Source organism: Schistocerca americana, unplaced genomic scaffold (genome assembly GCF_021461395.2).
Source record: "Schistocerca americana isolate TAMUIC-IGC-003095 unplaced genomic scaffold, iqSchAmer2.1 HiC_scaffold_648, whole genome shotgun sequence".
Taxonomy (NCBI): Eukaryota; Metazoa; Arthropoda; class Insecta; order Orthoptera; family Acrididae; genus Schistocerca; species Schistocerca americana.
Window position 1 is genome coordinate 60,499 of NW_025726399.1, and position 14,502 is coordinate 75,000.

Below are 14,502 nucleotides of genomic sequence, written 5' to 3' on the forward strand. Positions count from 1 at the left end.
CAGGACGTAAAACTCCTGTCCTGGCAGGACGTTAAACGCCCCCAACCCAAGCGAAAGCAAAGGGTGCATGGCGCAGGGGGAGCTGCGTTACGAGAGACACGACACCGGTCTCTCCTGAGTTGAGCGCGGTGGCTGGGCGAGGGTATGAGGGTAAGTCTCACGACGATCCCGGAACCCTGCAGTCTGGCTGCTGCAGTTCCTCACGTCTTGGACGACGTTAAATGTCCCCCAACCCGAAGCGAAAGCAAAGGGTGCGTGGCGCAGGGGAAGCTGCGCTAGAAGGGACACAACATCTGTCCCTGCACAGGGCACAACAACACCGGTGCCCTGTCTTCCTACGGTCACATTTGCTGGGGAGGGATCGCGGCCTGAGCCGGCAAAGGCTCATCGCCGTGAACGGGATGTCCCGGACACGTTCCGCCAAGCCAGGGCATGGTGACATGTCCCTGGCTAGGTTAGATGGGGCCAGACCCCCGAACGTCTGGGGGACCGACCCAGCACCTGGGTAGGGCTGGGTCCTTGGCCTGATGGTGGAAACTCGGCCTATTAGGGGGCGAAGGCCGAGAGGTGAATCCGCCTCTCCGGAATGCGATGGGCATTTGCCGGGGAGGGACGGGTGAAATCTCCAGTGATGTGATCGTGGAAGGGGACTAGTACGCTGGAAACGGCGCGCTAAACCCAGCAGCTCATAAGGCTCTTGGTCAGGGGGCGGGACTGGTGAGCGAGCTGCAGATAGCCTCCCCCCATGCCAGAGAGGCCGGTCCGGGGAAAGAGACGGGCCTCCACACTTTGTCACTCTTCTGGAATAATGGCTGAAAATATGGAGAGTGATTATGCGCATGCGGAGCCAGACGCTCCAATAGGAGAATTTGATGAGATGAGTGTCGCGGAGCGACACGCGTATTTCCTGCGTCTTTTCGACAGAAGCGTTAAGCATGGGAAGATTAATGCAGAGCAGATTAGAGCCATTAAGGAGAATATAGCCACCTGGGCTCTGGCTCATGCTAGGCTCGAAGGTCAGTATGCCGAAGTAAAAGAAGAAAATGAAAGGATGAGAAAAGAACAACAACAACAACCTAAGAAGTCATATGCTGCAGCTGCAGCTTTGCCAGTACAGCCGAAACGGACTGTACAAGAAACAATAAAAATTAATTTAGAAAAAACCGTTCCCACAGTATTTGTGAAACCAAAGAAAGGTGAAGACGTACGGAAGGTAAAAGAACGATTTGAAAAGAGTGTGAATCCCCGGATTGATAAAATAAAAATAAATCAAGTTAGGACAACTAAAAACATACTGATAGTGGAACTAGCCTCTCCTGAGGATAGTGAAAAATTAATAAATAACCCAAAAGTGAAGGAGAACTTTACATGTGAAAAACCGAGAAAACGAAGACCCCTTATGATGTTATATGATGTCCCCTCGTATATGACAGTTGACGATGTCACGGACTGTGTATACGAACAGAATTTTGAAGACAAAATGACTCGAGAAGAGTTCCTGGAAAAATTCAAGCCAAGATTTAAGGCAGGCCCGCGAGACAGATCAACTGTGCACCACGCGGTGGAGATAGCCCCCGACCTCAGAAAAGAAATAATTAAGACGAACAGACTGTACATAGGGTACAATGCGATACCCACAAAGGATTATACGGCACTGGCCAAATGTTCCAAGTGCCAGGATTATGGCCATGTGGCAAAATACTGCACATTTGAAGCACCAGTATGCCACAACTGTGGAGAGGACGGTCATGACAAAAGGAATTGTAAACAAACACCTGTCTGCATCCCCTGTAAATACAGGAAGAGAACCTGTCACACTCCAGGGAAGGAGTGCCTAACGTATAAATTACTGATCCAAAGACTGATACAAAGAACCGATTATGGCGACTAGCTATAACATAACAAAACACAAATCACCAAGTAAGTCGCTAAGGGATGCGAATAGGTGGAGAAAATTAAGATTATCTCATCTGTCCTTGGACGATTGTACTGGGGTGGAGGGGAGGTCTTATACTGTTACAGGTGCACCAGAGCAGCGTGAGATGGCGGCTTCCTCCTCCCGGGCGGGGTCCGTCCTGGTCCTCGGGGAGGGGCAACTGGTGACGGCGGCTGCCGAGGCGACGGAGGGAAGTGTGTGCACACTCCCAACTCCACCGGTGCGGCTGCTGACGCCGGACCCCTCCTGCCGGGCCGAGACCGCCCCGGCTGCTGGGGGATGCCCGCCGCCTACAGCGACCACAGAGGCGAAAGAGGGGAGTATTTATACTCTCCCAGTTCCATTGGTGCAGCCAGAAATGACGGAAGCCTCCTGCCAAGCCGGGTCCTTCCTGGCGGCCAGCAGGCGGCCTCCAACCAAAATGGCCGAGGAGGTGGAGGAGGGGAGTACTTATACACTCCCAGTCCCACCAGTGCGGCCACCGACAGCCGACTTCTCCTGCCAAGCCGGGTCCTTCCTGGCTAGGAGAAGTCTACCAGCTTCATTTATGAAGGCAGAGGAAGGTGCGGCGCGAGACTCCCGTTTGGCTGGGGTTCCCCTAGCCTTGGAGACGACGCCGCTGGTGACTCTAGCAGAAGACACCGAAAATTGTCATTCAATAGTCAGTGTGCATGAAGTAGATAATAAACAATTAACTCTTGGTGATGGTTCTTTGGGATTAAAAGTAGATAACAAAACTGTAGGAGAACTAGCTGGTGATGGCTCTGTAACTGTAAATACACCTAAATACAACACATGCCCGCCAGGGAACATATATAATATTTGTAGTGAAACATTGCAGCTTGGTAGGTTGGAGAACCAGACATTGATGATGGCTGCTCTGAGGCAGTTGGTCAGAGCTGGGCACCCGAGAGGGAACAAGATCACATTTCCAACTCTGGAGGATGTAGACTGCGTCCAGCTAGCGGCGGTGAATATTCCCCATGACTATGAACAATTAAAAGAACTAGTCACTAAAGTATACGAGAGGCGGGGAAGGAAATTTGACCTTACGAAAACATATAATGAACTTGTCAAGATGTACGGGAGAATAACATATGACCCTGCTCAGACCTGGCCGAATAGCATGGTATATACCAAATATCCGGACGATTATTAAGTGCTACCAAGTCAATGCAATGAAAAGCTCCCTAGTCATGCAAGAGCTGTGTAGGCTTTCTGAAGAAAACAAAATAGATGTAGTACTGATACAAGAACCAAGTACTGCCTCTGGGAGATCCTTGGGCTTTCCCGTTACAGCACAAGTAATAACATTTGGACAGAGTCCAATGACAGCTGTAGTCATTCTCAACAATACGATAAAAACCACAGTGCTAACACAATTCTGTACAGAACACATAATAGTCGTAGAAATAAATCACCTAAACTCGTTTTGGTACCTGATAAATATCTATTGTCAGTTTCGTGATCCAATTGATATCTACTTAAGGCAGCTTATTACCATATTGAGAGCCCTACAAGGGAAGTCAATCATAATCTCGATGGACAGTAATGCTAAGTCCCCTCTCTGGTATAGCCGAACACAGGACCCAAGGGGCATTGCCCTTGAGGATGTTATTATGGAATTTAATCTAAATGTAGCAAATCTCCCCGGCAATCCTCCTACTTATAGGAGTAGAGCTGGGGCAGCTTCACATATTGATGTAACGTTAAGCTCCATTAATATCGCAAACAAAATTCATGATTGGCATGTATTAGAAAACCATACAACAAGCGATCATAATACTATTGAATTTACATTGGTACATGAAATACAACAGGCACCAGAGAGGTGGGCCATGCAACTTGATTACGGGAGAGCCAATTGGGATCTCCTAGAGGCGGAATTTAACCCTCCAGAGTTGGAAGACGAAGACATCGACATAGAAGAGGCCGTTGGGGCATTAACAGCATCAATCAGGGCGGCTGTCGCCGTGGCAATACCGATGAGAAGGCGTCTCATCCGTAAGATGACTTCTCCATGGACTCCAGAGCTGACTGGGCTCCGGCAGTCTATGAGAAGGGCGCGCCGCAATTATCAAAGGTCTTTCACCATGGAGGAAAGACAATATCATCTCACTATATACAGACAGAAGAAAAGCATATTTAAAGAAACCCTACTCCAACATCGTCAACAGAGTTGGGAAGATTTCGTAACGTCTCACTTGGCTCTTGATCCATGGGGTACACCGTACAAAATAATATGTGAAAAGATACACTCACCAATGCATCTCTCTACTGTGACAATAGGAGACTCGGACCAGATGACGACCAACTGGCTGGAAACGGCCGAGGAGCTGCTTCGTGCGCTCCTACCTGACGACCGACCTGATTCAGACGATGAGATGCAGTTGGCGTTGAGGCAACAAAACGAATACGAATACCACAATGCAACACAGGTATACCCCTTCTCATCAGAGGAGGTGGCGAACGCCATCCTGTCCTTCGGAAAACGGAAAGCACCGGGACCGGATGCAATTCCTGCAGAGGTTCTGCAGTGTCTTGTATCCAAGTTAGCCCCGGTGCTAGCAAAGATCTACAACAAATGCCTGGAGACGCGAACCTTCCCAACCACCTGGAAAACAGCGGAAGTGGTAATTATAAAAAAGGATCCAGACAAGGACCCTACAGTTCCCAAATCATATAGACCAATCTGCCTGTTAGATGTGATGGGAAAGACCTTCGAGAAATTGTTGGTGTCTAGACTGTCGAGTCATAGAATACTGCATGGCATGAGTAACCTGCAATACGGCTTTCGAAAAGGCAAATCAACATCCGATGCCATAAATCAGGCAGCCAGTATTGTTCACTCATCTATGAAGAAGTATGTTCTGGGGATCATGGTAGACATTTCCGGAGCCTTTGACAACCTGTGGTGGCCGGCCCTCTTCTCGCGGCTACGGGAGATGGAGTGCCCGGCGGCGCTTTATGGTTGTCTAAAGGACTATTGCCGGAACAGAGTCGCCAAAATAACGGCTCCTGGTGCTGTGGTGTCGAAGAACATTACAAAGGGCTGTCCACAGGGCTCAGTTTGTGGACCAGTGTTTTGGGATATCAACATGGATCCCTTGTTGATAACCCTAGACGAGAGCAACATGGTACTGGGAGTTGTTGCGTATGCAGATGACCTTCTTGTCCTTGTTGACGGTGACAGTCGCGCAGCGATCGAGAACAAAACAGCTCAGGTATCAGAAATTTTGTTACAATGGTGCAAACAGTCTAAGCTTCACTTGGCACCACATAAGTCAAATTACATGTTACTAAAGGGTAGACTAGCACGAGATCCAGCTATAAGATTAGAAAACCGTACAGTGGTTAGAGCAAGATCTGCTAGATACCTGGGCGTCCTCATTGATGAAACCTGGAGCTATGCTCCACATATCGCATATGTTGCATCAAAGGCCACTACATTGTTTAATAAACTAATAAGTATTGCACAACGACGATTTCACCTGCCACCGGCAGCAACACACATGTACAACAACAGCATTCTTGTGCCAGTCGTGGGGTATGGCTCCAGTGCCTGGGCCCACAGACTCGTGCAGGTTAGGCCAGCATTACAAATAAAGCGAATACAGCGAAACGTCATATTACGGTGTGTGGGTGCATTTGGCACTACACCAACAGATGCTCTTTGCGTAATTATGGGATTTTGCCCCCTTGATCTTAACATTAGACAGCACGCAGCAATTTACTGGTTACGCAAAAGAGACTACGACAGAGTAAGAACAATAATGGGAACATACTTATACAATGTTACAGAAATCAAGCAAAGAACAATGCAATTATGGCAGGAGCAGTGGGAAAATTCTACCACTGGTAGACGGGTCTTCAACCTCTTCCCCAGGGTGAGGGACAGATTAAAACTAAGGCACATGACAGCAACTCAAGGAATTGTACACTTTCTATCCGGACACGGCCCCTATCCGACGTACTTTCACCGGATAGGCAGCTGGCCAACACCTGGATGTGTCTGTGGTGCCCCAGAGGGGACGCCCGAGCATGTTGCCTTCGAGTGCCCGGACTTTGATCCAGTTGCCTCAGAAATGAGAGAGGTGTTAAGAAATAAACAATTACAAGAAATATTAACAAATCCCGACCTATATAAGGTATTACAAGATCTAGTCGATAATATTTCCAAATTTGCACAATTAATCTTTGAATAACTACTGGGTTAATAAAGAAAAGCCTTATTCATCAGCCACGCTGATGAATATTGTGCATTGATAAACTTAAAAGACCGTAATTAAAACTATTAGGAGGGGAATGGCAGCACTGGTCATAACAGCTGGAAATCCGTTGTTGGGGCCCGGCTGTCCGCCCACTCCTAAGAAACCACAATAAATGGGGATGATACTGAGGGCAAGATGGTAGAAGTAGGTAGGCTCCCCACTCTATGGAGGCATAGAGACGTGGGATGCCTAGGGGTGTTTCCCAGGTTGAGTTGCCTTCACATCCTCCAAGCAACACACCTCCAAGAAAGATAAACACGACTAGACAACATCACATGAGAGTACATAAATCGATAAACAAACGTTCTTTTCCATGAGTAATACCAACATCCATGACTAATGAAATAATGAATATACAAATTATATTAAAAAAAAAATCAATAATACAATGTAGATTTGGTAGATTGCGCAAATTTGCGGATATACAATTAGCAAACTTTGTAATTGTAGAAATGTATTTGTAGATAGTGAATTTTCATTAAGGGTGGTGGAGGGAAAGAAAGAATATAGATAAAACTCGGCAGTGGTTTTGCAGTAGTAGTCGGCCCGCCTCCTCGTGGCTAGGGACGGGCAACGCTCCTGGTTATCCGGAGCGGCTAAGTGGCCGAAATTGTAAATAGAATAAATTGTATGTATTGTAGTATAGAAGTAAAGTAGTAACCACTGTATTTACAAGTAGCAATGTTTAGAAGTAGTACCCACTTTTGTTATCTAGATAGTGGGTTTTTGTAAGTTACTTAAATCTGTAAAAAAAAAAAAAAAAAAAAAAAAAAAAAAAAAAAAAAAAAAAAAAAAAAAAAAAAATCTGTCCCTATACATGAGCTGCGGGCTGTACCAGTTACGAGCTAGAGACGCGACCGCGTTGCTCTCTGTACGAATGCCGATGCTGAGCGGTCAGCTAGGAGGCGCTCCATCCATGTCGGTACCGGTGAGCGTTGCACTCGCAGTCGCAAGAACGTACGGCAAGTATATTACCTGGAAGAGTCAATGACAGTCCACGCCCCCCTGCGTGGGAAGAGTCTTTCTAGGCCATGACCCACCGGAAGGGCGCAGCGTCCCCCACCCCAGACATGTGACGTCACACCATCGGTATTGACGACTAGACTGATTCCTTATAATCATTTGCCATACACCGGTGGAAGCTGCCGAGACGAGTAACTACATAGCGGGCTCGCCGTGTCACTAATGTACAGAGATACAACAGTTTCGACTGGAACCGGATTAAACGTATACACGGCGCTGATTAGTAATAGATAGAGCCATCAGAATACAGATAATGTATACAACTGTCCGTATACATGCTGAAAGACTCTGCTCACAATCACAACCACACGTCAGCCACACACCCTTATCACGCACTACTCTCTGCCTGTAACACGCACACAGACAATATGTAAGCACCAGCATGGAACAACACCCAGTGCATCCTCTCCGCCACATTAGACAATCCACACTGTCATAACCAGACTGGGAGGTCCACTCAGAAAACAGAATATCCCACCCACCCGACAACCACCATTGCTCAGCCAAGCCACCAACACCCACACATGTCCTACACAGGGGTGCACCCAACATCACAATACTGCCTCCTCTCACAGCACACAAACAATGGCAGGAATGAAAGACACAGGTCTGCCACAAGCATGGAATGAGAGCGCCGCCTGTCATGAGCCAAAGGTGCATCCTGACGTGGCAAATCAGATGATGCCGCAGGCATCCACTTACTATAATCACAATCAACAAACCGGCCGCCCCGCCCCGCCCCCCATTAAACCTTTCCTTACAACAATGTGTACCTTAACCTAACCTATATCGTACCGTAACCTAACCTATATCGTACCGTAACCTAACCTATGTCGTACCGTAACCTAACCTATGTCGTACCGTAACCTAACCTATGTCGTACCGTAACCTAACCTATGTCGTACCGTAACCTAACCTATGTCGTACCGTAACCTAACCTATGTCGTACCGTAACCTAACCTATGTCGTACCGTAACCTAACCTATGTCGTACCTTAACCTAACCTATGTCGTACCTTAACCTAACCTATGTCGTACCTTAACCTAACCTATGTCGTACCTTAACCTAACCTATGTCGTACCTTAACCTAACCTATGTCGTACCTTAACCTAACCTATGTCGTACCTTAACCTAACCTATGTCGTACCTTAACCTAACCTATGTCGTACCTTAACCTAACCTATGTCGTACCTTAACCTAACCTATGTCGTACCTTAACCTAACCTATGTCGTACCTTAACCTAACCTATGTCGTACCTTAACCTAACCTATGTCGTACCTTAACCTAACCTATGTCGTACCTTAACCTAACCTATGTCGTACCTTAACCTAACCTATGTCGTACCTTAACCTAACCTATGTCGTACCTTAACCTAACCTATGTCGTACCTTAACCTAACCTATGTCGTACCTTAACCTAACCTATGTCGTACCTTAACCTAACCTATGTCGTACCTTAACCTAACCTATGTCGTACCTTAACCTAACCTATGTCGTACCTTAACCTAACCTATGTCGTACCTTAACCTAACCTATGTCGTACCTTAACCTAACCTATGTCGTACCTTAACCTAACCTATGTCGTACCTTAACCTAACCTGTATTGCGCCTTAACCTAACCTGTATTGCGCCTTAACGTAACCTGTATTGCGCCTTAACGTAACCTGTATTGCGCCTTAACGTAACCTGTATTGCGCCTTAACGTAACCTGTATTGCGCCTTAACGTAACCTGTATTGCGCCTTAACGTAACCTGTATTGCGCCTTAACGTAACCTGTATTGCGCCTTAACGTAACCTGTATTGCGCCTTAACGTAACCTGTATTGCGCCTTAACGTAACCTGTATTGCGCCTTAACGTAACCTGTATTGCGCCTTAACGTAACCTGTATTGCGCCTTAACGTAACCTGTATTGCGCCTTAACGTAACCTGTATTGCGCCTTAACGTAACCTGTATTGCGCCTTAACGTAACCTGTATTGCGCCTTAACGTAACCTGTATTGCGCCTTAACGTAACCTGTATTGCGCCTTAACGTAACCTGTATTGCGCCTTAACGTAACCTGTATTGCGCCTTAACGTAACCTGCATTGCGCCTTAACGTAACCTGCATTGCGCCTTAACGTAACCTGTATTGCGCCTTAACGTAACCTGTATTGCGCCTTAACGTAACCTGTATTGCGCCTTAACGTAACCTGTATTGCGCCTTAACGTAACCTGTATTGCGCCTTAACGTAACCGATATTGCGCCTTAACGTAACCTATATTGCGCCGTAACGTAACCTATATTGCGCCGTAACGTAACCCACATTGCCCCTTAACGTAACCCACATTGCCCCTTAACGTAACCCACATTGCCCCTTAACGTAACCCAACACACGTTGGGCCTTAACCCAACACACGTTGGGCCTTAACCCAACACACGTTGGGCCTTAACCCAACACACGTTGGGCCTTAACCCAACACACGTTGGGCCTTAACCCAACACACGTTGGGCCTTAACCCAACACACGTTGGGCCTTAACCCAACACACGTTGGGCCTTAACCCAACACACGTTGGGCCTTAACCCAACACACGTTGGGCCTTAACCCAACACACGTTGGGCCTTAACCTGCTCTGTAATTGTCATACGACGCGTTAAATTAGTGTAGTGTTGCCTAACTGCAACCCCCGCAATATAGTTTGCTACTCGCACTGCCCGGTCCCCAGTGTATCGCTTCATGTTAAACACCTTGCAGCTATACACTGTAATGTGGATGGCAGCAGGACGTACATGCTCAATGCCCTTTGCAGTTGTTCATTGGCATTTGCAGTTGTTCATTGGCATTCGCATGTGCGAAGCACTTAGCCTACGCTGTGGTACGGCCTGTGTCAACTGTCCGCTGATGTTGTACGTCCAAATCACACACTGTACTGCACATTGGTCCTCATGTACTGAATGATACATCGTGGTACATGTGACCGTACAACGACTGCGCCAACAACGGCGAACCATGCGGTCCAAATGTTGTGCACTCAGCTACGTGTCGTCTCCCTATAAGAGCTGGATTGCAGTGTGGTATGCCCTGGATGGCGATCAGCATGAGCCGTCTGTTGATGTAGTGGCGCGTGTTGTCAGACGTAGTCGTCTCTTCTCACACACCGTGATAGCATGGTGCACTGCGTTCCACATCTGCGACATGCGACAGAGGCCGGTTGACAGTCGTTCGCGCAATGGACATCGCATACGTACGGGGGCCACCTTCCACGTGTTCGCGAAGCGTGCACATGTTGTTGCGTGTATGTGGGCAGACATAGTGTGTCGTGACACCTGACACAGGCATGCAACAATCGTTGAATTTGCAAATGGCGATGGACGCCTACGTTTGCTGGTGACGTTATGCAAATGAACAACTGGTAAACCGTTGTGGTGCGGTTGTTCTCGCTAGAGGTGAATCAGTGATGGCGACGATCGGTTGAGCTACCAACCGGTTGTTCCAGCGATACCCACCATGCCCACGAACGTGAATGGCATCTGGGTGTGAAGCGATACGCGGCGGTGGCTGGGTGGGACCGTCCCCGGCCGGTGAGGGGGGGCCTCCCGGCGTGCTGGCCGCGCGGTGCGTGGGCGCACGCGCTACAGCCGGCTGGTGGGGGCGGCCAGTGGCAGGCGCGCCGGCCGACGGAGGCGGCAGGCGGCGCAGCTGCGCGCCGGCGCACCCTGCACGCGGCGCCGTGCGGCCAAAGTAGGTCCTCGCGGGCCCGGTGCGAAGCGCGGTGGACATCTGCAGTGTGCTGGTCCGATTGAGGACTGTGTGCGCTGAGGATGCGCCGCCGCCCGGCGCTCGGCGCCGCGACGCCGTCTGCTGCTCGGTCGCCTCTGCGGTTCTCGCAGGTGGTTTGTATCGCAGCTGTGCGGACGTGTTGGCGCGTGCGCTGTGCTGGGAGAGTTCGCTTCGGCACCCAAGTGGGGCTTTTGTCCTTCTGTGGCGCTGGCGTTGGAGCTGCCGGTCACCGTAGGTGGCGCGTGTTGTCTCCCGCCGGCAATGCCACGACAGCACGCTCCCGGGCCTCTGTCGGCAGCGGCAAGCTCAGTTGGGAGCACGGGTGGTCGCACCTAAAGCGTCTACTCGCCAAACTCCGGGCGATTGCGCCTCTCTCGAACCCGACCAAGTACTTAGGACGGCGCTGCGCGCCGCCGGGACCTGAGAGGGTTTCGAGGTGTATTGTGCAGGGGAGCTCAGCCTCCTCCTGTTTGCAGAATAATTGAGCGGACGCTTGCGTGTTCGCGCGGGCCCCCGGGACACACTCCCGGGCGGCCGGCTGCTCAGCTCTAGTTGACGCAGCTCCCTGGTTGATCCTGCCAGTAGTCATATGCTTGTCTCAAAGATTAAGCCATGCATGTCTCAGTACAAGCCGCATTAAGGTGAAACCGCGAATGGCTCATTAAATCAGTTATGGTTCCTTAGATCGTACCCACGTTACTTGGATAACTGTGGTAATTCTAGAGCTAATACATGCAAACAGAGTCCCGACCAGAGATGGAAGGGACGCTTTTATTAGATCAAAACCAATCGGTCGGCTCGTCCGGTCCGTTTGCCTTGGTGACTCTGAATAACTTTGGGCTGATCGCACGGTCCTCGTACCGGCGACGCATCTTTCAAATGTCTGCCTTATCAACTGTCGATGGTAGGTTCTGCGCCTACCATGGTTGTAACGGGTAACGGGGAATCAGGGTTCGATTCCGGAGAGGGAGCCTGAGAAACGGCTACCACATCCAAGGAAGGCAGCAGGCGCGCAAATTACCCACTCCCGGCACGGGGAGGTAGTGACGAAAAATAACGATACGGGACTCATCCGAGGCCCCGTAATCGGAATGAGTACACTTTAAATCCTTTAACGAGTATCTATTGGAGGGCAAGTCTGGTGCCAGCAGCCGCGGTAATTCCAGCTCCAATAGCGTATATTAAAGTTGTTGCGGTTAAAAAGCTCGTAGTTGGATTTGTGTCCCACGCTGTTGGTTCACCGCCCGTCGGTGTTTAACTGGCATGTATCGTGGGGCGTCCTGCCGGTGGGGCGAGCCGAAGGCGTGCGACGCGCCTCGTGCGTGCTCGTGCGTCCCGAGGCGGACCCCGTTGCAATCCTACCAGGGTGCTCTTGAGTGAGTGTCTCGGTGGGCCGGCACGTTTACTTTGAACAAATTAGAGTGCTTAAAGCAGGCAAGCCCGCCTGAATACTGTGTGCATGGAATAATGGAATAGGACCTCGGTTCTATTTTGTTGGTTTTCGGAACCCGAGGTAATGATTAATAGGGACAGGCGGGGGCATTCGTATTGCGACGTTAGAGGTGAAATTCTTGGATCGTCGCAAGACGAACAGAAGCGAAAGCATTTGCCAAGTATGTTTTCATTAATCAAGAACGAAAGTTAGAGGTTCGAAGGCGATCAGATACCGCCCTAGTTCTAACCATAAACGATGCCAGCCAGCGATCCGCCGCAGTTCCTCCGATGACTCGGCGGGCAGCCTCCGGGAAACCAAAGCTTTTGGGTTCCGGGGGAAGTATGGTTGCAAAGCTGAAACTTAAAGGAATTGACGGAAGGGCACCACCAGGAGTGGAGCCTGCGGCTTAATTTGACTCAACACGGGAAACCTCACCAGGCCCGGACACCGGAAGGATTGACAGATTGATAGCTCTTTCTTGATTCGGTGGGTGGTGGTGCATGGCCGTTCTTAGTTGGTGGAGCGATTTGTCTGGTTAATTCCGATAACGAACGAGACTCTAGCCTGCTAACTAGTCGCGTGACATCCTTCGTGCTGTCAGCGATTACTTTTCTTCTTAGAGGGACAGGCGGCTTCTAGCCGCACGAGATTGAGCAATAACAGGTCTGTGATGCCCTTAGATGTTCTGGGCCGCACGCGCGCTACACTGAAGGAATCAGCGTGTCTTCCTAGGCCGAAAGGTCGGGGTAACCCGCTGAACCTCCTTCGTGCTAGGGATTGGGGCTTGCAATTGTTCCCCATGAACGAGGAATTCCCAGTAAGCGCGAGTCATAAGCTCGCGTTGATTACGTCCCTGCCCTTTGTACACACCGCCCGTCGCTACTACCGATTGAATGATTTAGTGAGGTCTTCGGACTGGTACGCGGCATTGACTCTGTCGTTGCCGATGCTACCGGAAAGATGACCAAACTTGATCATTTAGAGGAAGTAAAAGTCGTAACAAGGTTTCCGTAGGTGAACCTGCGGAAGGATCATTACCGACTAGACTGCATGTCGTTCGATGTGCGTGTCGTGTCGCGCAACACGCTACCTGTACGGCTCGCAGTAGCCGTGCGCCGCGTGCGGAACCACGCGTGCTTCTCAAAACTAACGCCAATGTTGTGTGGTACGAGCGCTGAAGCGCTGGAGCGGCTGGCCTGCGGCACCTGGCGCCTGGCGCCGGTTTTGAATGACTTTCGCCCGACTGCCTGTCCGCTCCGGTGTGGAGCCGTACGACGCCCATCGGCCGTGAGGCCGTTGGACACAGAACGCTTGAACAGGGGCCGCCACACGCCTACGTCCCGCCTATGCAACTGTCTTGAAAGAGACAGTGGAAACTAAGAAAAGATCACCCAGGACGGTGGATCACTCGGCTCGTGGGTCGATGAAGAACGCAGCAAATTGCGCGTCGACATGTGAACTGCAGGACACATGAACATCGACGTTTCGAACGCACATTGCGGTCCATGGATTCCGTTCCCGGGCCACGTCTGGCTGAGGGTCGGCTACGTATACTGAAGCGCGCGGCGTTTGCCCCGCTTCGCAGACCTGGGAGCGTCGCGGCCGCCTGTGGGGCCGGCCGCGCCTCCTGAAACGTGCGATGCGCGCCCGTCGCCTGGCGGTTCGCATACCGGTACTTACTCGGTAGCGTGCACAGCCGGCTGGCGGTGTGGCGTGCGACACCTCGTACAACGACCTCAGAGCAGGCGAGACTACCCGCTGAATTTAAGCATATTACTAAGCGGAGGAAAAGAAACTAACAAGGATTCCCCCAGTAGCGGCGAGCGAACAGGGAAGAGTCCAGCACCGAACCCCGCAGGCTGCCGCCTGTCGTGGCATGTGGTGTTTGGGAGGGTCCACTACCCCGACGCCTCGCGCCGAGCCCAAGTCCAACTTGAATGAGGCCACGGCCCGTAGAGGGTGCCAGGCCCGTAGCGGCCGGTGCGAGCGTCGGCGGGACCTCTCCTTCGAGTCGGGTTGCTTGAGAGTGCAGCTCCAAGTGGGTGGTAAACTCCATCTGAGACTAAATATGACC

At 50.4% G+C, this 14,502-nt stretch overlaps 2 non-coding genes across 2 annotated transcripts; both read left to right on the plus strand.

The window, feature by feature from the left end:
• Window positions 1-11,555: 11,555 nt before the first annotated feature.
• On the plus strand, window positions 11,556-13,465 carry LOC124588690. The gene has a single exon (XR_006975776.1). It is a non-coding gene; the product is annotated as a small subunit ribosomal RNA (ribosomal RNA).
• Window positions 13,466-13,816: 351 nt separating this feature from the next.
• On the plus strand, window positions 13,817-13,971 carry LOC124588699. The gene has a single exon (XR_006975780.1). It is a non-coding gene; the product is annotated as a 5.8S ribosomal RNA (ribosomal RNA).
• Window positions 13,972-14,502: the final 531 nt, after the last annotated feature.